Source organism: Aythya fuligula, chromosome 12, assembly GCF_009819795.1.
Source record: "Aythya fuligula isolate bAytFul2 chromosome 12, bAytFul2.pri, whole genome shotgun sequence".
NCBI lineage: Eukaryota > Metazoa > Chordata > Aves > Anseriformes > Anatidae > Aythya > Aythya fuligula.
This window is the reverse complement of record NC_045570.1, coordinates 17,215,921-17,239,707: the sequence shown is the minus strand read 5'-3', so window position 1 is coordinate 17,239,707 and position 23,787 is coordinate 17,215,921. Positions and strand designations below refer to the sequence as shown.

General features: G+C 36.3%; 1 protein-coding gene across 1 annotated transcript in view; it reads right to left on the bottom strand.

The window, feature by feature from the left end:
• The window catches only part of CDH13 (cadherin 13), a 482,496-nt gene that overhangs the window by 294,191 nt on the left and 164,518 nt on the right, over positions 1-23,787 (bottom strand). The window lies entirely within an intron of this gene.

Genomic DNA, 23,787 nt, shown 5'->3' with positions numbered 1-23,787 from the left:
TATGGGCTTACAGAAAAAGACAACGGCTGACCTTATGCCTCTGTCTTCACCAAGGTACATTAACAACACATCACTTATCACCATTAAAAATACCCTTCTCCCCACCTCTACTGTGCTTACACCAGTTGCAAAGCAAAGAAGAGTGATTTTATAGCATGCCAAAAAATAAAAAATTGTGAAACATGTCCCAAAACCTTCAGCACCTTAAGTAAATGTAACTGAAATACAGAAAACACTTGCTGATGCCTTTGCCAAGGCATCCGGCCTGAAGAAAGTGTCCTATTACAAAACTTTACCTTTGAAAACAGGTGGTAGGTTTTTGTTTGTTTTCTCTGCATTTTGTTTTGCTTTTAATGAAAGTATCGCCTGTTGAAGTAAGATACCAAACTGCTATTGAAAATAGTACTAGACACATGCTGGAGTTCTGAAGCAATTTAAACCTTTCAGAAAACTGATCCTTTTGAGAATTAACCAAAACCACATGGAAAATTTATTGCACAGCATGGACACAAAGCCTTAACTTCCTACTTTTCATATTCCTACCCACTGAACAGACTCCTTTCTTCACTCATATTGGAAGACTCATAATATAAGAGCTTCCCTTTAACTCCATCAAGCTTCAGGCATGATGAAAACACCCTAATCTCCAGAGTGAGAAGGAGAAAAAACATATAGAAAACACATCTTGATTCTAAGGCATGATAAATGAATCAAAGATGAACTGTCTTGGGGCACTAGCCTATAAAAGACCACAAAATCTGTACATCAGTAGCAGACAATTGATACAAATACAAATTTGGAACAGGACGAGCAGCCATGAGCAAGCTGTTTCATGTTTCAGTACTGGGATATAGGGACAATTCCTAATAAAGAAATTTTAGTTCTCACAAAAAAATTAGTCCTATTCATAGCAGTTGTTGTCCCACCTTGGAAAAACAGCTTTCTATCTGTTGCTTCAGGGCAGTGAGATGTAAGTATGTGGAAGAAAACTAACACATTTTATACCCATGTTCTGGATTGCTCAAATGCTATGAAATTCACTGCATTATAACAGTGCTGCACAAAAGCAATTTCATCATACCCTAAAGCAATAATACTGTGTGCTAAAATCATGTATGCTGTTTAATAGATCTAGTGGCTGCAGTCCTGGTCCCATATCTGAATGGGTGCATAAAACACACTTCTTCCTATCCCCTCCAAGGCTCCAAGCTGTGATTACAGTCTTTTCAGTCTTGCTACCTCAACAAACAAAATTTTCAAGCTCTATCACCACGTATTCTTTGCTGTTGTTCAGTTTCTTCATTATCCCCACTCCACCAACAAAACAACCCATAATCTGATTCAAAACATTGATTATTTACTTTGTTATTCTTTAAACTCTGCATGATCCTTCTATATTTCCTGAACACCTCCCACAATCCCAGATAACACCCCTCACTTTCTCTTGCTCCAGGTATCAGTGTTATTCCATGAGTCTTGTTTTCTTTTGGAAAATGCTCATCCTTTAACATTCATTTTGAAATTGTTTCTCTTGAAACTTGATCATACAACTTTACCCAAATGAAGTTATCTAAAATTTGTATTTTTGTTTAACGGAATGCCTTTTTTATTTTATGTACATGTATACTCTTAGGCATTTTTCTTCAGCAATATCCTTCTGGGCATTACACCTCCAAAGCTTTCCTATTTCACCTATTTCCTATTTCTTTATCAAATAACCAGTTCCAGTCCCTCACAGAAAGCATATCCAGTATCAAAAGTTCTGAAATCCTTGTAGGTTTGGGAACACTTTTGGCACAGGTTCTTCAACTCATTCAAGGAAAGAATGCAGCGGCCCCTCATGATGCCTTTTATTTTAACCCCTGTCTTTCTCATTAGAAGCTGACAAGACATGCATGAAGTACTGCAGCAAAGAATAGATTTATATGTACTATAGATCATGAAGGAGCTGGAGAAATCCCACCATAATACACACTGAACCCAATTTTCTCCTGCCATTTTTCCATCCCATAAAATTCTCGGAGGGGAAAATGAACTTTTTGGCCCTTGGTCTGCAATTTCACAAAACTCAGAAAATTTTTCACAAATTATATGTGCTACAACCATACTTTGTACATTTTAGCAGCTTAAACTCTGCAACTGCAGGCGGTTGGACACACCCAGATCAATCACTTTCTTTGCACAGCAGATTACATATAGAAGATGTGGTCATGTGTATTGCAAAAATCTGCCAGTTACCTTATGCTGAAAAATAAGACACGTTTTATTCAGAATCTGAGAGGTCTGTTTCTTCTTGAAGTAATCAAGGACTATTTATCTGGAAGGGAGTTTCAACACTTTTCTTTCCGTTAGTATTGGTACATTCCTTCATGTAATGTAATGCTGCAATGCCCACAGCAATTTCTTCCTCCTCTCCATTAGATCAGGTTTATATTGACTACTAGCAAAAATAATATATTATATGAGATTGCAGTGCAGGAATGAATTATGTTGAGATCATAGATCTGCACAACAAAACTCAAAAAAAAAAAAAGCCTGGATATATTCTATTTGACTTTACTATGCATGCATGGTGCTCTACAAAGCTGGCATTCTTGTGCTTTCCAATACAGGAGCTGCCAGACTGACAAATGGAGTGGTAGTCTGTGATGAAGACAAAATGCCCACTTAGATCCAAGCTAAGGCAAAAATTCTCATTCACCAAACTAGATTTGAAATTTGGTCGAAATGTTAGTACATTAATCCACTTCACAGCTTGGTCCAGCTACTCAGACCAAATTAATTAACAAGCATTAACTGAGTGCAAAGAGCCAAAATGGTAGTGTATTAATCCACTTCACAATTTGGGTTGTATTTTTATTCTTCAATACAAACGAATTAACAGACAGTAAGTGTCCGATATCAGAAGCTTAATTCTGTTCTGTGATACAAGTAAGAGACTGTGGAGTAGTGTCTTTTAGACACTTATTCTTACTCCCTAAACTCCTGTGTTCTTTGTTCCCACTATAATGGTGTGATTAAATTCACAGGACAATGCCCATACTTCATGAGAAAAAGAAAAAAAAAAGTAATAATAATAATTAAAAAAAAAAATCAAATGGCAACAGTTACAGGTTACTGAAGTTTGCAGTTGCTTCTCCCCGCCCCCCCCCCCCCCCCCCCCCCGGATTATAACAGCTGAAACTAAAGTCAAGTGCAGCTTTACAATACATGAGATGTGACACTGATAGTGCAATACCATATATCATTCAAATTCATATGTTTGGATCTGAGCATTTTGCCCTAGCAACCTGCAGCCATAGTAGCATACAAATATTCCCTCCTTCATACCTGTTGACTTTTAACTACATATCTCCATGGGATAAGAACAGTCACCACCTACACAAAACACCAAGTAAACAGGTCTTATTCAAGTTTCCTGGCCAAGAGGAGACAGATCCAACCTTCCTGCATGCCATCTGTTCTGCAACGTCACTGCTACTTCTACTAACTTGTTTTTGTAGGGTTGACTGCTGGTTACCTGCTGTGGGTTTCTGGTCAGTGGGACACAGCATCCAAGAATGTTAAAAATAAATAATACTCTCACAAGTTTTAGAGTAGGGTGAGAACACTCCATAGCCCTTTATCAACTACAGAGTAGTGACTGAATACAGACAGACAGTCCATTGTTCAAAGTAATGACAGGGAACAGAGAAGATATATAGAATCAGCATTTTCCGTTTTAACAGTTGCCTCCAGAGACTTTCCAGTGGATCACATTATTTCAGCACTTACACCCCACAGATCTAAAAACTCCATTCAGATCGCAATTTCTAATCCAGTGTCTTTCTGAGAAGGGATGCATTCATAAGCCTGAGCACTGGCTAAAGCAGAATATTATACATCTAATATCTACTTTGCTTGCAAACATTTTGTTCATATTTCATATTTGTTCAGTCTTATCAAGTAAGTTCTACTTTTATCTAACACAACATCTTATTCCAAAAGCAGTGAAGTCATTCAGTGAGACCTGTGATGTCTGCCACCTTTGCTGACATACTGGAATCTAAACAGAAGAATTCCAGAATTAAAAACCTGAGTACTCACAGCTTGAGCTAAATCAGCAAAATCTCTCTACTCCTCATAATTATCCATCATGCAGCTAGCCCCAGAAGAACCTTGAATGGGCTGTATTTAAATAGCACTGTGAATTCATAAAATAAATTCTTCAGTTCTTGTCACACATGCCAAGTACAAATGTCCTACTTTAAAAAGTGACTGAAAACCCATTGTGTACATCAGATTATGCACAGCATGTTGCATTTATAAAGTGCAGAGTTTCCAAAGAATGTAAAAAAAAAATACTAATTCTACGCTGTTATTCAACTTTCTTTGCACCATTCCCTTTGGTATATGAATGTAGCACTACAGCAAAATCAAGCTATCAGCTTAGTGCTTAAGGTTGTGATTGCTATTTCCTGAACATTTCAAAGTGGAGTGAAACACAATATCAGAGTCTCTTAACTTAAAATAGTTCTATTTCGCTGAATTTATCTAATAGAGGTTAATAAATTACAGCATTGATAATTGGATACATTTTTGGCCCTGTCTCAGTTTACAAACTGTCCACTAACAGACCTTGAAATCTGTGAATAAATACATTATCTACCATGATATGCAAGTTTCTCAGATGAGTAATTTTTGATCTTCAGATTGCTCAGGCAGTTGCTTGGAAACATTTGTCTGTATTAGATACACAAGCCATGTGGTATTATTTTTCTTTTCAGATTGGAGGGCTTCTGTGAATAAGCAACAGAGCATGAAATGCAAATTTCATGATATAAAATTCAAAACTTGCTTTTGGCAAGGATTTGATTTATTACATTTACAGCACAAGATGAAAACAAAAAGGTTATCTTGGTGATCTGAAAGACTTGACAGGGCAAATAATGTCTGTGCCACTTGGAAAACTAGTGACATACTATGCAAAAGCAAAAAACATAAGCATTAAAAATAAAGGAAAAGCAAGAATCAGTGGAGAGAGTGGCCTAGGGATCTTACTTGGCTAAGACATCATTCACAGAAACATGAAGAAAATAAAGAACAGGTTGAAACTTTGGAAGAGTCTTGCTATAATATCAGATAGAACCTATGCAGTAATTCCTTTACTAGTTATCTATATAGAAATTATTAATTTATCTCCTATTGATCAGTACTTTCCAGGGATTACTATTTTCACTCTTGTATAGATAGTTATTTGCCTTTTTCTGAACTTTGAGCAAAGAAAAAGAAACAAGAAGTCCTGCTCATATTGTTCATAACAACCATGCCTCATTCAATAATGCTGAAAAAGTATTTCCTGGTATTTCATTGTAGATGGTATACAAACTTAATAGATTTTATTATTATTATTATTATTATTTTCTGCTAATGTGATCAGTATGAGAAACATTGAAATTCACACCTTTTTGGTTTTGTATTTGCCTAAGCGTTTCTGCTCCAGTAGCAATGATTCCTATTCTCTACTGAAACAAGTGATTTATAAAAGCAAAATCATTCATTCAAAACTAAATATAGAGTTTTGCTAGCAGAGGCTGCTTCTTGCCATTGGAGAGAACCAAATATGGTGAAACTATGTTACTGAGCACACTCTCAAACTACCTCAGGCTACTGCTGCAAACCATAAAGTCTACATTCAAAATATGGCCAAAGTTGCAAAGACCAAACATAATAAACCCTGAAGGAGAAAAGACAATTAAAACGATGGAGAGAAACTTAGAAAACAACAGTAATCATCATTATTTCAGTAAATATTTAAACCCAAGCTGTAAGGACTGAGGGGCAATCAACCCATTTGCAAAGAAGAAAATATATCTGAGTTTTCTCCAGACTTTATAATGTGATAGCCAAGGTCTCATCTCACCGCCAATTAGGCAAAGACAGACAAAATTCCTGGTACTCTCCATCAAGCCAGCAGCTCTGCAGGAGGCCAATGCCAGTGAGCGCCAAAGGAAGCAAGTGTGCCTAACAGCTGAAGCCTGACATCAGTGCAAAATATTTGTGCCACCCATGATTTAAAACAGGCTTAGTTTTGGGAGGACTGTGACTAACCCATGATTAAGTTCAAATCCTTCTGCTAGCAGAAACAGCACTGGGTGAATGTGAAATATGTATGCACAGCCGCTGCTTACTGTTTAACAGCCTATCTCATAAATCCAAGTAAAGGCATTCCACAAAAACAGCCAGAAGTGTTGTCACTCTGTCAGCATTTCTCTCCATATTCAGCTGAATGCCAGTGTTATTAATGAAGTATTAAAATACTGAATATGAATTTGATTAGAAAACAAAGGTATAAATTTTGATTTTAGCAAAAACAACCTCTTCTATAAACCCAAATTTCTCCACCACATGCATCCAATTGTGTAAAAACTTACACATCCTTTAAATAAGAATCAGTTTTCACTTTTTTCTCCTGCCTTTCTCTAACATGCATTTCAGTCAGATCATGCTCATTCATTTTCAATAGTATATTGCTCCCTTCATAGCTGCATACAGAAACTTGGTGTAAGGAGTATGAGCTTATAAACTGCCATCCTTTGCCTGTCTTTTAAATAAGGCAGAAAAAGAAAGAAAGAAAAGAACCAACATCCTGAGCTAAGATTAAAAGCTGCATTCATATTAAAGAATGGTGTCTTTTTACCATTGAAACTGAAGCTGTAGATTATTCTGAGCTGATAAAGTACTACAGTGGGCAAAGAACTTTCTTATAATGAACACTGCTGTAAAACAATTTATCTACAAGAAAGGAAACAAGTTTGCATAATCCATTTATGGTTGGTTCGGCTTTAGTGGAATTTGTTATATAAATATATCTTACCCTGGGGAATTGTTTTGCCAAAATAACTAATGAAAGCATTTGAGAAACTTAACACTGATAATTAATAGGATTTTTCAGTATCACAATGGACAATGACATCTTCCTATGTAAATTAACTGTCTCACCAGTGAAGAGACAAAAACTTGGCAGACTCTAAGAGCCAAATACATCAGAAAATGAAAAATGAATTAACTTAGCACTTACAAAAATGCTAAGTAGATTATATGTTTTAACTGATCATCAAAAGGTGTTTTATAGTACTTTCTTCACAAACATTCCTTGTTTGTGTCTCAGTAATTATCACTTTAGAAATCTTAATTAATAGTTCATCAATTGTTCAGCTGGCATTTCTAATATTCTGCTATCATCCTGGAGTGTTTGACTAAACATAATCAAGTACCATTATGTTGTTACACACTTTGCTAGCAATCAGAAGTTATGTTTTAAGTTTAGGTGTCAATATTAAATCATCAAGAAAGATTACCACAGGTAACTCTCTCACAATCTCATCAGCAATGCCTTGCCAACTACAACCCTGTAGAGACTTAAAATTTACAGTGCACCTTACCTGCTTTTGTGGTCACATAATTATTTTTATTATGCTTTGTGGCAACGTTGGCTGCCAAAAAAGGTTGTCCTAAAATCCCAGTGTGACAAAAATCAATTTTCAGATGCAAATGAGGGTGCCATAGGTGACATTTTTCATACCCAATAAATTGCTTGTCTGTGGCTTTGAACTAATGGCCACATAAACAAGAGAGATTGGTGCCAAGGTATTGCATTATAATCTTAGCGAAGTTTTATGAGACTCGTGCTACAGGCTCCAAAGAGAAACTGATATTGAGAAAGGGGTGTGAACAATTTGAGGAAACCTGTAAGAATAGATACAGCTTTTTTGTTATTATTATTATTTTCCATTTGTTTGTTGTTGTTGCAGCTGCTGCTGTTGGTTTTGAGTTCTGATTTCCCGCCTACTATCTACTTATAATAAAAAAGTCAGTGTCCTCTATGACATCTGTCCACCACATTTATCTTATTATTATCTCCCAGCCATCCTCTTCACTAACCCCTAACTCTTTTCTCAGTTTCTCTCCTATAAAATTTGTCCAAATGGGATTCCTTCTTGTTACTCCTTTCTAATTCTGGCAACACTGTGCTCCTTGAACAGTGTGATGAGCCACTAAGGTGGCCCACAAAACTTTGATGTGCACTTCTAAAGCATCATGCCTGAAAGAAAACATGAAAACACAATTTATCAATGCTGTAGGACTCTTTACAGCAAATAAATGCAGAGAAGAGCTCGATTAAAGCTGCTGACGTGAACGTCAGGGTACTGATGCAAAATCATCATCTCAGTGACATCTCACCAAGGTCTCAGAGATCCACGTCCCCTTCAGTCACTGGGACTATGTGAGACTTCAGTTGAAGTCTGCAGTTTCAGATTGTTTTCTTCACAGATACAAGGATTAGAATAAGATTACTCCAAGACAGCTTGTTTTCTTTTTCTTCTTTCCTTTTCCTCTGAATCAAATGCACTTCAATTTTTGTATTTAATAATGAAGGAATATAGATTAGTTGTGTTCTACTAAATCTGTACTTGCACTGCAAATACATTTAAACTTTACAGCTCTAGAAATCCAATGCATCTAGGCATTTGTTCTGTACTAATACAAGGAATACACTGAAACTAGCATTACCTTTAAAACAGCAAAAACTTTAAGTGACCTTGTTGCACATGTCAGTTGTGGCTACGCTTCAAAAACACAAGTTTGCGTTTGCATAAAACACCTGCAATGTTTTATAGGCTTGTCTGAGGCTTAGTTTAGATAATTATGAAGTTTTAGAGCTTGCAAATTTATGCTGGAAGTCCTGAGAGACATTTACTCTTGCAATACAAATAGAATCACAATAAAAACAGTACTTTTATGATATGTTGATGGTATTGTTTCCAACTGTAGCTAAAATGAAAGATATGATTACATAACAGCTTTTCAAACCTCTTCAAAAGAGGTGAGTAAAGTTCAACTCAAAAGATTTGGAGGCTTTAATCTTGAAATAAAGATCAATCTTTCTGTTATTTCACCTTTTTCTCAAGTTAGGAAAATATGAACAGTACTAAAAAGACAAAGAATTTAATCCTGCTTGAGATTTGTCCCATGTATATCCAGCTGCTAGACTGGGATAATAATTGGGATGTACATTTTAAAAATACCTGTTAGCCTCTCATCCTGTTTTACTCAATAACTAATACTATTGCTACTGCTGTTACTTAGTTTTTGTTTTCAGTTCTGTTTATTTTGGGGCAGAAAGGAGAAAAAGGTATTCTCTTCTGCTCCATGTCTAGCTCTCCTCCTGAAAAATCAGAGCTCCCTCTGAAGTCAAGAAGTCACAGCACCTTGACTTTGCCTGTCAGCATCTTCAGCACAACAGGGAAGCAGAGCCGGCTCCTAATACTGTGCAGACATAGCTTGGAAAATACAGTTTTAAACTTTTGTTTATGCCTCTTGTCTGGTTGGCCAAATATCATTAGTGTATTCCCCGGAGATGAGAGTTTATTTCTATTGCCAGAGCAACCCCTGGCAAGGCGTGCATATGGAATTCAGGGCAGAATGCCATGACCATCTCCACCCTGTTCTGAAAAGAGAAATTATGATGGAAGATATGAAACGCACTGTTCCCTGCCTTTTAAGGTCACCAAAGAAATTTACTTCACAAGCTAGCTAATATATCTAGCTTCTCTGTCAAATGGCCTCCCCATCTTTCTACTTCTTCAGTCTTGTAACCCATGCCAACATTTAGAAAGCAAGTCTTTAATTCTAAAAGTCTGCTAGTGATTTAGGTGGCCAAATTCCCTGATTAGATTAACAACTCTTTGCACTACTGCTGGTAATGGAGATAGTTCCTAACAGTAAATTCCTAGGCAGTGGGGAATTACCTTCTAGTAAATCTACACCACAGCAAAGTACCATGGTTTCTTCATCCTCTACAACCACAGCAAAGTCTGCACACATAACAGATGGGCATTGGTTACTGGAGAGCACAATTTTACCCTGTTTTACAGTTCTTCCAGTCTGAGAGCACCAATCTATATGTGTTAAACAACAATAAAATAGAAATTGGAATAATATAAATTTTTAAAAGAACCCAATATGCAAGGGAAAACATCTTAGCTAGAGGATTTATTCATTGACAATGAAGTCAAAAGATTTACAAGCATATTTAGAGAAAATTCTGCTGAGTAGTTCTACAGTTCTGAGCTCCTTTTCTATTGTCCAAATGGATTCATTTGTATAATAAATTAATTTAAAAATAGAAGCTATAATACAGCATAGTTTTATGAACTCTCACTAAATACATTTAGAATTTGGTTCCCTTTGGCTCAGTCTACGTTGTGTTCCACATATAAACATTACAGACTTAAATATACTGGGATAAATGAACTTAGACTTGTTAAGAGGTTTCCATAAACAACTGTCTATTATGTCACTTCTCCAGATAGTCTCTGCTTTGTTGATGGTTACTGTCAGAACAGACTATTCCAAGTTCTCTGTAGTTAGCGTGAAACAGTCACTAAGGAAAACCTTTCATAATTAGAACAAGGCAGGTACTAAACCCATTCCTTGGCTTATCTATGTATTTGTAGCTGGAGTTCATTAACTTGTCAGCACTGATTCCTTTTGAATAGGAAAGTGAAACGAAAAAACTATGTGCAAATCAATATCCACTGTTAAGTCATGTTCCTGTTAACACAGTGTCAGATATGAAATAATGAGAATTAAAAAGAAATTTTCTGGCATAAAAACATGCTTAATATGCTTTAAAACAAAATAAAAGAACTACTACAGTGAATGACTTAAGCTAATTGTTGTTTCATGATAAAAGTTAAGGCACGTTAAAGGTTAAAGAAAGGCTTTGAAAACCTACTGTTATTTTCAGGTATAATTTAAAATGGCATTAAGCTTAACAATAAATGGAAGAAGCATTTAAAAATTTATAATTTATGCTCATTAGTTGGCACAAAAGCTGTGTAGCATATCTATATATATATCTATAGAGAGAGAGATATCTGCTAAAAGGACTTCCATACCACAAGTCCAGTGGCATATTTTCAGAAAATACATTTCATTTGCGTAAAAGTGCACCATTATCAGAAAGGGACTATAAGTAACTCTTTATGGACATGTAAAATGATAATAACAGAGGTGTTAAAAGCACAGAAAAAATTGTTGGAGATAAGCATAAGGTAAAGGCAGGTAAAGATCGTACATCCTACGTGTATATGCTGAATTGCTTATTACCTTTCCAGAGAAAAGCAAAGTCAGTGAGCTCTGCAGAGCAGTCTGCAGGCCACACAAGTCCCTCAAGATGCTGCTGCCTGTCCCCCTGAAACTGAGCTCAAACTCAACTCCATTCTAAACCATCTACTTGTTAAATCAATAACACAGTGAGACGGCCTTAACTTCAAAATTGTGAGGTCTCTGCCTGCAAACAGTGAAAAGTCCTTATTACCTTTTATCTAAACACCTTACCTTTCAATAATGAAAGAGCATTTTATACACAGAAGTTGGAGGCAGTATTATTTAACAATGGAAACTGTCAATACTATAACACTTTTTCTCTTTGTCCAACCTCTATTTTGTCTGGTTCTTTGGGCATATCTTCTACAACATTCATAAACAATGTCTTACAAGTCACAGTCTTTGTCAGTCTTTCTATACTGCCACAGAAAAACCAAGGAGAAATAATGCAAATCCAATCTGTCTTTGCTCTCTCCCTTGATTCTCCTAAACACATACTCTAACACTGAAAACTGGAGTTTTATCTTCCTGTTGTCTAGAACCAAGATTAATTTCTCTCACCTTATTTTCTCATTTTATAGTCTTAAAGACTGAAGGTCAATAAAGTCACTTATCTAATTCACAATTGTTCTGAAACACATTTTCAATTAAAAAAAAAAAAAAAAAAATCCTAAATACAGCCTAACACATTAAGAGCTAACTAGAGGAAAAGACACAATAATTAGCAGCACTGACAAGGAATCAGGAGAGCTGTTAAATTAAAACAAACAAACAAAAAATCCCACACCTCAAGTATTCCATAGTTTTCTGCCACTAGAAGATACAGCAATTATATCTGTGTTATCCCATGTTAAAACAGTAAGTACTTCCATTTGGGATACAGATGACTGAACAGATTATTGAACTTTCCTTGCAGATGTTAAATTTATTACATATCATAGGACTGGACAGAATCTGCCTTATGGTATTTACAAATTTCAAATATAATCTTTAAGTAATTACAGTCAATACATAAAATCTGTGATTAAAAAAAAAAAAAAAAAAAAAAAAACAAGAAGTGTGAAACCTGAAATCCTTTAAAGAACTGCTTGATCAAAAAAACAAACAAACACACAACAAAACATTAATATCATAAGGATTCAGCTGAAGGCACAAGTGTCATTTAAAATGTCTGAAGAAATTCATTTTCCTATCTTATAGACCAGCAAGATGACTGGCATACTGTGGCTGTCCACTAACATTGCATGCAATTAATATTATATGTATATATCAACATGATTCTAATAGCATCCAATAGAAATGACTATACTGAATGACAGTCCCACTAATACACTCAGTTTTCCTGGCAATGGAACAACATGGATGCATTAACAATTAACATCAAGGTCACCCTCAAATAAATTTTGATTTGGACACTTCTCATGGCAGATTTATGAGTAAATTCAAAGCTCATTAAAGTCGGTGGAATGACTCCTATTGACTTAATGGAGTTTGCATTTGGTGTACGGCTTTCTATGATTTCCTGATTAATTACACGGTTTTGTGAATAGTCATGCCTAAAATCAACCCTGTAACTTAAAGCTTCAAGCCTCACCTCGCATATACATGGAATTTTGTCAGCTGTGAGTTTTAGTGTTACACGAGTCAAATCTTCGCCAGATCTGACTTTAACCTGAAGTTTTAACATCTCCTCCTCTTACTCAGTTCCCAATTTTTGAGGGTCAACATGAAGCATGTCACACTTGTCTGATTTCAATGATCCACTATTATAGTAATAATGTTTCTATGGACTTAGCTAGAAATTAAATACATGTGAACAGTTCCAATAAGCCTCTCAGTATGGAGGTTCAGTGTAGGATATAATTGATGGCAATAAATGAGACAGTCTATAATTGATAAAATCTCTGTTGACTGAGCCAGTACCAAAACAAATAATAAATATGCATTTCCTAAATCAGGAACTCAGTCTAAGTATTTTTAATTCTATCAGTCAATTCTGCTGCAAAGTACTGTTAGAATTCACACATGCCACATGAAACACAGAACACCAGTGAAACAATCATAATCTAAGGCATGTGTTTATAGCTTATATCAGCAACGGCAGTAAGAATAGAATATCCAGTCTGAATATTCTTGTTGCCAGATGCTACTATGCTGGAGCATATTCAGCTGAGTACACCTGGTCCCACTAGTGGTTTTGTCTACCAGCAATGTCTTCCAGCAGTCATGAATTTCATCTCATACAGGAGTGGCTGACTTTTCATTTCATCTTAGGGGAAAAAAAAAGTCACAGCTGAGAAAATATTCTTCCCTTCCAGATAGAACAAACTACAACATGTAGTATTTGCCAGCAAATCAGGAATTTTGAATTTACTGAAACCTTTGTTAGTGAGTTCAAAGATATCTGAGCCAAACTGATATGCTTCATGAGAGCACTAAAATGCCCATTTCATAGGGGCTGACAGACTATTTCATCACTACACTCCTGTATTTGTAGGAAACCCTCTGCATTTTGATACAGCTTTATATTTAAAGTATTCACAGCGCAATCAAAATCAGATTTCTTGTGAGCATTTCTTTTTTGGGAAGGTCAAGACTACGTCAGGTGGTACTAAGATATACTACAGTCAATGCACGTATAAAGTGTTCAGCATCTCCTAGGATAGTCCAACACTTCACAGGATTATACACTTGAAATCTTTATAGCAAAAAATAATTATGCCAATACTTGAGAATTAAATTTTTTATACAGTCTTTCATATATTTATAAAATTTACAGTCACCTTTCTTTTGGGTGATTAGAAAATACATCTTTATATGGCACAACAGTTTTCAATAATATATATATATATATATAAAAGCTCGCAAGAGGGCCAGTACAATAAGAGCTAGATCCAGCTCTTATTTTAAAAGGATTACAGTACATTCCATATCTTTAAAAGATGCATATGCTATACCCATGATTCATTTTTTTCCCAAACCACAGGCTAATTCTAGAGATAGAAAAGAAAGAAAAGACAAAATGATTTCAAGATTTCTGCTCAGTTCAAACATATGTTAAGTGATTCAACAAATATTGAACACCATCAACCACAACGGTATTTGCTGACTTACAGGTAAAGTAGAGTGTATCTGTTTGTAGTGGTAGTCTGAACAGTTGCTGACAATGACTTTCTGTTGCTAAAACTTAGATCAAACCATTTTACCAGAACAATTACTAAAATTATTTTAACAAATCTATTTCCATCACTCACCAGCAAGCTTCTTGTTTACTGCTATGCAACAAATGACAGTCGTAGCAAGGATCTGTTAGGAAACTAGAGGTAAAATTCAGTCTCTCTTTTCCTATCTCTGTTTGCCAGTTAGGTTAGGGTAAGAATCTTCCTTTCCATAGCAATAAAATATACCAAGGAATTTTAGTGGCACCAAAAGTATCTGCAGCAACCAACTACTGGCCATAGCAGGACTACTGGCCACTTCGAATTGTTCTGCTTTCCCTTCCATTCTCTTCTTGTGTAATTACTATCCCTATATACCCTCTCAGTAAGAGGAGGAGATATACACACAACTAAAACTATTTTTTCTAAGATAGATCAACTGCTTAATGCAAAGGTTATGCAGCTTGATTTGGTGGTGAAATAAGAAGTGAGCAGCTGCATGATTAATAACTCCAAGATGACTGCACACATTAACAGAGTTGTTTATTATACAAAGATATCAAATTATATTAAACTTTAACTCTGTCATTCTTATGCTGAATATTTCTTTAACTTTCCCAGTTATTCTAGAGACAAGAGAAATCTAGCTTTAAAGTAAGATATATAGGAATATTCTTAAAAACAACAGTTACAATGATCAACAAATAAGGAATTTCAGGTCCAAAAGCAGCCATCTGTCCTTGTGGTGGTAGAATAAATTATTGGAGGAGGAAAAATGTAGATTTTTATCCTGTGATGCCCCATTAAATGCTTAAGATGTGTGCTGAGATAGGTGCTACTATAATAAACATAATAAATGGTCCTTCAGGTTTGTGAAAACCAGCATGGAACTATTGGGGCAATCATTAGGGATGATTATTGATGTCTCAGATGGAGAGAAATGACTAAACTCATATTCCAGAAATCATCCTTTCATGTGAATAATTTCTCCTATTATGGCTCTATTTCAAATCCACCTTGTTTCTGTAAGCTGATGGAAAAGCTTGTAGTGGGAAAATATCTGCAATATTTTGTGTCTCTGACACAAAAAACAGAACCTTGAGTTTAGTTTGAACACAACTGAGTTTAATTTCCTCTCAGAATTGTCTCTGCTCCTTAATAAATCTGAGGTATCACTGGTGAAACTGGGATAGTTGTCATACATTGCCTTCATCATTCCTGCATGATGAGAGAACATGGAAGAATGGAGATATTTTCTTCTGTACCAGAAGTCTCACTTTTTTCTTTTTCTTTTTTCTCTTTTTTCTTTTTTTTGGTAACATTTCTGATTCATTATAATTTTGAAGACATTAAGGATATCATGGCAACTTTAGCACAATATGGAAATCACCACATCCTTTTTCCAGGGCTCCTGTTTAAAAATGACTCTATTGATATCTTGATGTGAAAAGATTATGAAATATGTATTAACAATATAAGAAAATATCTCTATACTTGAATGCAAATACCTCTTTTTTGCAGATGTATGTATACAGACATGCACACACACACTTTCTGTGTACACCATGGTTATGCATTAAGGACCTTACAGGATGAAAGCTGCTTTATAAATTCATGAAATTACACATCCTAAGAGACATCTACTTATCCTTTATGATCTTGCTTAATGTTTCACTAAATCATGGTTAGCCTGTTGCCTTCCCTCTTATATTCTCATTTACTACTGTCCTGGTTGCAGCAGGGATAGAGCTAATTTTCTTCCCAATAGCTAGCATGGTGCTGTGTTTTAAATTTGGGATGAGAATAATGCTGATAATACCCCAATTTTTTAGTAGCTGCTGAGCAGCGCTTACACTAATCATGAACTTTTTGGCTTCCCATTCTGTCCAGCCAGCGAAGAGGCTGGGGGTGCAGCAGGAGCTGAGAGGGAACAGCACCAGTACAGCTGACCCCAACTAGCCATGAGGATATTGCACAGCACAGGACGTTGTGCTGAACAATTACATGGGGTGGCTGGCTGGGGGATGTTGCTGCTGCTAAGGGTCTGGCTGGGTATCAGTCAACAGGTGGTAAGCAATTGCACTGTGCATTACTTGTTCTGTCCTATTCAACCCATGAGTTTAACCTTTTTATTTCCCTGACTCTCTCCCCCATCTCACTGGGTGGAGGGAGTGAACAGCTTTGTGGTTCTTAGCTGCCTGCCAGGTTAAACCACAACAGCTGCAATGATTTTTTTTCTAAATGCTTCTTTAAAATGTTCCCCACACCTCTGGCACAATTTCTCCACAACTTCATCAATAATCTCTGGAGATTAACACAAAAAAATAGGAATCGTTTTCTCCATATCATCTGAATACTTTCAGGCTGGATTCAGAAGAGTAACTTGAAAAAATACGTATATGTCAGTACATGAAGATTTATCACTCTTGCACAAAATTTAGTGGATTTTGGACAGTTAGCATCCTTGATCTAAAAAAAAAAAAAAACAACCTAATTCAATTCAAAAGGTCTTCATGCAAATCATCTACCATTCAAACCCTCATAAAAATGTTTTAGTGGTAAGAGGTAGATAGGTATTTTCTTGGCACCGTGTGCCAGGGTGAATTTTAATTCAGATAGAAGACTTAAACAATCTTTGAATAATCTCTCTCACTGAGATTTATGGTGTTTTGCCATTAAGTCTTATGGATGAAGGATAAGACCCAAGTGTGTGTTAAAAGAAAATAAAATTGATTCCTTTCCAGAACTGCATTTGGTTTTAAGCTTCCAAAAAATAAAATAAAAATAAATAAATTTATTCCAGATACACAGCAAGCAATAGTAAAAAGGGCCTGTGGAAGATACCTGTTACTGCAGTGAGAACAGAAAGGCTAAATGCAATTCAGTGCTAAAAGGAGATACATGTATGATTTTAGATGCTTTTAATAAGAAAGTGTTCATTTAGAATATTTTTGCTTCTCATTTTTCATTAGTCCATTAATAATTTGGAAAAATTAACAAGGATTGGATTTGTTTCCAGAATCACCTCATTTCACCTTTGAATTCCTGTTAGCCATATTTTGTACTTGTCCTAGATCTGTTTGCTATTGGCAAGCAAAAGTCCCTTTTCCAGGGCAAATGCACCCCTAGATCATGTAAAATCAGAGAAATTATTCACAGAGGAAAGCACTGAACATTCACAGAAGCTAACAGCTTCTTGTTTCACAGTCAATTATTCATATTTCTAGTCTATAAGACCATTTTTCTCTCCTTAAATAACCAAGTACATCTCATTTACATGCTGAAGTGGTGCACTGAGGGAAAGGGAAGGAAAGCTAGCCCACATGTTTGATCTAAGCATTTATACATACAGTGAATAAACTTACAAGACACATTTTAGCCAAATAAGGAATGTTAAGTTAATGAAAACCACCAGTGGCTCATGTTCTTTACAGTATTTACTTGGGTATTCAACACAATATGTAATTGTTGCTATGGCAACTGCCACATCTCTTGGCACCATGATAATTCTCAGATAAATGGATCTTTGTCAGAGCAAATTCCAAAGCCAGTGCATACGCAACCTGCATTTCTTTGGTGGTGGGAATTTGCAGAGTTAAGTCAGAAGGATAAATTCAGCCCAGGCCTGAGGGAACGCACAAGCCTATCGAAAGAGGTGAGGCTCTGCTGCAGAGCTGAGTAAAGGGGGAGTGTGGTTATAGATGAAAAACCACGACCCATGTGCACTGTGCCATGGGATTTGCAGGGTCACTCAGCAACAGTCAAGGAAAGAGGTGCAGAAATCATATCCATAAGGCACAGTCAAACAAAACTCCTGCTCTGAGGGTTTGATCTAAAGTCTGCTGGAATCTGATTATTTCAGCAGGTTCTGGATCAGGCTGAAGGATAAAAATGGAAATTAAGTGACTGGAATTTTTATAGAAAATAGCTCATTTCAGTGGCTAAGGAGATTTCTTATATAAAAGGAGTTCTTTGTTGTTTCCCAACAACAAGTGGTGCACAGAGGATTTTTATAAAAATATAGCCAAAAAGGCAGCTAAATGATACTACAGAATGACCCATTGATGAGAACAAGCTCTTGCTTTCACTGACATTAATTAAGATGTATTCTGTGAAACCTGCAATGTAGCACTGCAGACTTAAAAATAAATAAATAAAATTACTAGCATCCTTTCATTGATGATTAAAGCAGAGAAAAAGCCACTTACCAAAAAATCACCAATGTCCAGGTATCAAATTCTAAAATTAATTACAGCTCAGTATTTAATGCATGAAGTCCAAGTCAATCAGTGTTTGCAATGTCATAAAGAACAAATATAAAAGTAGTAATAGAAAGTTGATCATTTAACGGCTAATAGGCAAATGTTACTATGTTAAGTTTTCTAGCAAACTGAGAACAAAAGCAAGAAGTGGGATTTTCATTTGTTTGCTCTTTAAGAAAACCATGTTTATATGCATTAAGGAAATCCTCATGTCCAAAGGGAAAGTATCTCCACAGATTTTCTGAAAGTAATTTTATTCTACATACTGTTTTGAACAGTGTAATAACTCATAAGTGGGTTGTACATATCGATGTACCCATGTGACTTACTCTATTTTGTGTCTTAAAATGAAAACAAAACATTGTATTTTATTTATGCAATGCATTACTTTTTGCAGCAACTGCTGTATGCAGATCTAATAATATGAAACTCTTCTAGCCTGTTTGTCAATATCTCATATGTGATTCCATCTTCATACTTCTGCAGTCATTTTCAACCTATTTGAAACTCTATTCTGAACTGAAAGAAAAAAAAAAAAATGCTAATATACATTAATAGGAATGATTGCTCACTATAGCGGAGCAGTTGATTTTTGATCTTATTTTCTAAATAAATGATTGAACTGCCAGATGACAAAACTCAACCCCTCACTACCTTGTGTATTTTTTCCATGAGCGAATCCTGGTTCATAATAAGACTATTAGACTATTGATCCTTTATCATCTAAGGCAGAAAACTATGCATGTAGGTTTTAAAGCTCAAGGCACTTTTTATCTCATATCAATAAAATTTGCAATCCTTATATTGCAGGGATAAAGCAGAGAGTAAGACACAAACAAGAAATGCTAACATTTAGATCCAAGGAGTTTAGTTTCATTATTTCTGTTTGATACAGAAACAGAGGAAACAGAGGCATAGACTTAAAGAAACTTGCACAAATATCGAGGCAGTGACTTAGTAGGAAACAGAATTCAGGTCTGCAAGACAGCAGGGGAAGTTCTCAGACAGGCTGCCACTCCCATCCCCACTATAATAAACATATCATGGCACTGATGTTGGGAAAACAATGCTTGGACAAAAGGAAAAGTACAAGCAACCTATCTGTCTAGCCTCTCACTGTTACAAAGTGGACTGGACAGAGTAGCAGGACTGCAGCAACTTCATTTCCTTCAATCTGAGCTGCTGCTGGAGACGACTTTAAACTTCCGTCGTCTACAGCATGCTGTCTCAGGGTGCACTCCTCCCTCTTATATCTTCTTTTCTTTCTCCTTTTCCATCTAGTGCCTGAAAAGTGTCCTGAGGGTTTGACAGTTTTTATTTAATCATTTCATCCTTCTGTATGGACAACTGCTGAGCACCATACAGTGAAGTTACTACCAGCCTAGAATTTCTGAATATCTGCCTGCCCTCTTATCTGCTTTGGTGCCAGCCTCTTGATATCTAGCTCCCCCCATTCAGTGTCTGTGATGCAGTAACAAATAAAAGTTCTAAATAACTCCCTTTGCTGTGGAAAAATAAAGGCTGCATTTGCCATCACACAAAAAAAGCCTATCTGCAGAGAAAGATCATTTCCAAAGGTTTTCTTCCAGCTCCTAGTGTACTAGGAGTATAGTTATTAAATCCAGCATTAGTCCTTCTCCCTCTCCATAATCTAACAAACACCCATTTTATTTAGCCTTGGAGGACACAATTCAATTCCCAGCTTGCTGCATTTCTCAACCCACAATCTTTTATGGGACTCTACAAAAGATTAGCTATACTTTGTCTTTCACAAACCCAGACTCTAAATAAATAAATAAAACCCCTAATGTCTGGTTAAACGTTCAGATGTGATGAAATTTCCAACTACTATTCCTACAAAACAAAGCAGGGACAAGGCACTGGATGAGGTATAATTTTGAACAATAACTACTGCCACTCATCAGTTCTGTCAGTTTGTTCCCTACCAGGGTTCTGTGAGTGATTTATTTTTTCCATTAGAGATCTGAACCCTATCAATTCTATGAATTATTCAGAATGAGCCAAAAGTTCATTTTGGGAATCCTGGATGAATAAAAACATTTCCATAACTTTTTTTTTTTTTTTTTTTTTTTTTAATCTCACAAAGCACTCAAGTTCTGGTGGTGTGAAAGGGGAATTAAAGAAACACAGGGCAATGCAGAGCATAAGCACAGACTGTGTGTATGCCTCATCAGTGCTGCCCCAAGCTGAAGCTAAGTGAACTTCATTTCTTCCACCGACTGCCCAAGGGTGCAAGTACACACACACGTGTTACTACAGAGAAGATGACACCCTGTAATGCTACTCCCTCCATGGGCCCATGACAACTCTTCTGTTCAGTCATATACCACATACCTCTCAAAAATGACAGTGGCTTTTTGAGAATTTTCCCCTCTGTTAAGACAGGGGGAACCCAATATATTTAGACAAAAATATAGCAGGAATAGACACTAAAAGCTGGGTGTAGAAATCTATTTGCAATCTAACACACAGACTTTGGTTCTTCTGACACTAGATCTTGCACAAGATTCTTTGATCAGAGAGCAACTGTTGGATGATGATGCTGAGGAGCCATCTATCTCCTCATACTGTAGTCAAGGCCATCCTATGATTGAAAGCTTCAGGCTCTGCAGGGCCAATATGTCTCTGGCAGAAGAGTAAGAAAACATAACTTTTAGACTAAAAAAGCAGAATTACACAGTAAGTGGTATTTGAACAGCCACCAATTGTGTTATGGCCACAGAGGTAGTTTAAAGTTAATCACTGATTAACTGATCAGTAAGGCTAACTACAATCTTACCACATCTTCAGTGGGAAAGGATCACATCCTTCAACCACTAGAATACCAAAACCTTTTCTGTGCATTCCATATATCAGCTGTAAATACTTCCAATATTCCTCTAAAATATGGTTGGTAGCAACCACCCTTCAAAGTTTTAGGAACTGTGCTGTCTCTTTCCAGGCTCAGACTGCCAGTCAGCACATTAGAGATCATTGTTGTCAGTCATTTCCAAACATGTTGGGAATCTGCAATTAGAAACATTAACAATGGGATTTCACAGATGTAGGTTACAGGCTTTCAGAAAAGAAAAGGCAGTTGCTGGCAGTGAGGAAATATTTAACTACTTATCCCCTAATTAAACAAGGTACTGTACTCTAAGTACTGAATGCTAAGCAATGCTCTAACACGTGCTTATCTTAACCCTACAAAATTATGCTGAAATACTAAGGCTCCATCTGAGCACTTCTTAGCCAAGACACCCTGCCTAAACAGATGGAGCAGTTCTGCTGTTTCCATGCTGATACATTCAGACTGTAAAAGTAGAAGATTAAGTTCAAATTTATCATAAAATCACTTCAGATAGGATGCTGCAATCTTTATATCCTTCTTAAGTATGACAAATAGAAAGACAAGACTGTTATGTTTAAAATAGGCAAACAACAGCTGAAATGATTGCTAAAAACCATCTATTTAACAGTTACAGAATGCTGGTTGAGGTCAGAGTAGGACAGCCAGTCCCAAAGACCTGCATGTTGTCTTGAAGTAGGGGATGATCTTCATTACATGGATTTCCCAGGACACATTAACACATTTAACTCCCAAAGGCACTGCAGACACCAAGGATCAACATACTATAAAAAGCAAACTTCCAGTTATGAGCTGAATATCAAAATCCATAAATAAGTGATGAATGCAGGTAGAGATGATGTTATGAGATTACTCTGAGTAGCCACCTATGAGGGAAGACCAGAAAGTAGCAGAATATACCAGATCTAGACTGGTTTTCTCTCTCCAGAACAACTCAAAGTGGTTGTAACAGAACCCAGGAGTGGGACCAAATTAGATTTGACTTCATCTGGTAATAACTTTCAACACTACATATTAATGAATATTGCTGGAACTTTCTGAGGAGAGACTACCCAGACCCTGAATAGGGCATAAAGAGAAAACGTCACTGATAAAGCTGTGCTGTAGTCAGTGCAAATACACATCTTAATTCCTACTCAGGGAGGCTATCTCCTGTTGAAGACATGGAAAGGCTGCTTCTCTAAGTAAACCAGAATAAAAACTCCAGAATATGATTCTCAGAGAATCAGATCTTTGCAGAGAAAACAACCCCATGGACTCTGGATCTCTAGTCAGGGATGTTTCAAACTCCTACACAGTTTCATTGACTTCTCACTGGAGAATGAGAAACCCCATTTTGAAACTGCTCCTAAGCATCAAAATGTGAAGTGAAAATAAAATCATTTTCACATTCTTATGAGTGCACCAGAAGGAAAATGTCCTGCTAGTTTGAGACAAAGGACAGCCAAATGCCCAGCTCCTCCAAGTGTACTTTTTCTATTCTGAATTCAACAGTGCATGGTCCTGAATCCACAGCTCCAAGTAAGACAGTCTCTCAAGTACGACTTTGTTAAAATTGAACTTTGTGAAGATATGGCATATTTAAATAAAATTAAATTCCCTCTAAGTGTTCTGATCAGCTTTCTGCACAGTTACATATTCTGATACTTTTCCCCTGCTGGCAATCTATATTCACATCTTGTGCTGCTTAAAGTGCAGATCAAAACCTTTCCTCAGCCACAGACTTTGAGAAGTTTGTTCAACCTTTCCCCTAAAGCTAAATTGTTTTAATGGAAGACTTAAGTTATATTAAGCCATTGTTGGAAATATAATGAAAATGCTGGAAGCTGAAAGTCTAAATACCAAAATAGGACAATAGATCAGTCATTCTCATCATGGCTGCTTTATACTTCCTTGAAATTATAGGTTTGTAAGGGTACCAGGCTTAATTGTGTAGTAAGTCACTGTCTTGCCTGCCTCTTACTAAATGCCATGACACAGAAATGAAGGCTATCTCACATTTCTTTTTGCTACTCTCAGGGGTGTGAAGTAAACATTTCAATCAATTTGTGAAGCACTTTTCCCCATATTATGAGGTTAGTATTACACTGAAATTCCAAAGTGGAAAAGAATGGATGCAGCATTTACTGGGAAGAGTGGAACAAAAATCAGCAGTGCAAACAGACAGAGGGTAAATATGGATTGTTACCTGCATGCACACATTTATGTAATATAACACATAGTAGTATCAGATAAGCAGACCTATGTGAAAATTTAATTTCCACAGCATGGAATTCTTTCCCATGTCCCTAGACTTGCAGGGAACATGAAAGTTCTGTAAATTCTAAATTACATATTCAGAAGT